Source organism: Ctenocephalides felis, unplaced genomic scaffold (assembly GCF_003426905.1).
Source record: "Ctenocephalides felis isolate EL2017-DRISC unplaced genomic scaffold, ASM342690v1 CF-g0.4_SCAFFOLD_01886, whole genome shotgun sequence".
Classification (NCBI taxonomy): domain Eukaryota; kingdom Metazoa; phylum Arthropoda; class Insecta; order Siphonaptera; family Pulicidae; genus Ctenocephalides; species Ctenocephalides felis.
This window is the reverse complement of record NW_020538040.1, coordinates 32,298,691-32,299,584: the sequence shown is the minus strand read 5'-3', so window position 1 is coordinate 32,299,584 and position 894 is coordinate 32,298,691.

The following is an 894-nucleotide window of genomic DNA, read 5'->3' as shown; positions in this document are numbered from 1 at the left end:
TATGAAAATGTACGATAACTCCATATACTAAATAAAATTATTCTATTACCATATAATTACAACTTTGTTTGTAACCTGTGGCGTCTCACCGCATAGGTGTTCTAAATCGATTGCAAAAACGAATTTATTTGCTCAATAATTCATCATAAATTTGTACGTGCCCGTCGGAATAAATCAGGAAATCGCGCATTTCACTTTTCGCCCGATATAATACGAGTAGGTGTTCAGAATTAACGATAGTAGTTAATTTCAATTATCCACCTCAGAGAATGTAATAAATTAAGATCGTAGATGATAATTAAGATAATTATAACAGGCGTATTTAGTTTATATTCAATAAATAGAACGATAATTATAGTTGCCGGTTGTGATAAATCAACTAAACCAACGCTAGAGGCTCACAGACACTTTAATTTGCTATTTGTGAGTGGTTAGTTCATTTGAAATTATTTCGTTGAACTGAAAAAATAATATAGTCAAGATCATTTTAAATCCCAAACAATTTGATTTAATCAAAAAAATCACACATTCAAAAAAAGATATATTTCAATATATGAAATTGGTTCTTAGAGATAAGATTTAATAATGTATTTCATTGATTAGGTTAAATTATAGTTTATAATTATAATATGAGTTTATTACTCATGGGTATTATAGTCTAACAATGCTTATAAATATTGTTATACATTTTATCTTATAATTTGTATTATATTATGGGAAAAAAAGTATATACCTTATGTGAGGGAAGAGCAAAAAATCATACCACTCAATCTTAAAACATATATAAAAATTATGATTTTATAATAGGGAGGTTAAACTTCCTTTTCGTCATATACATAAATACTATTGGATTATATGTGCATAAATGTAGATATTGATAGTAAACTCATGTAA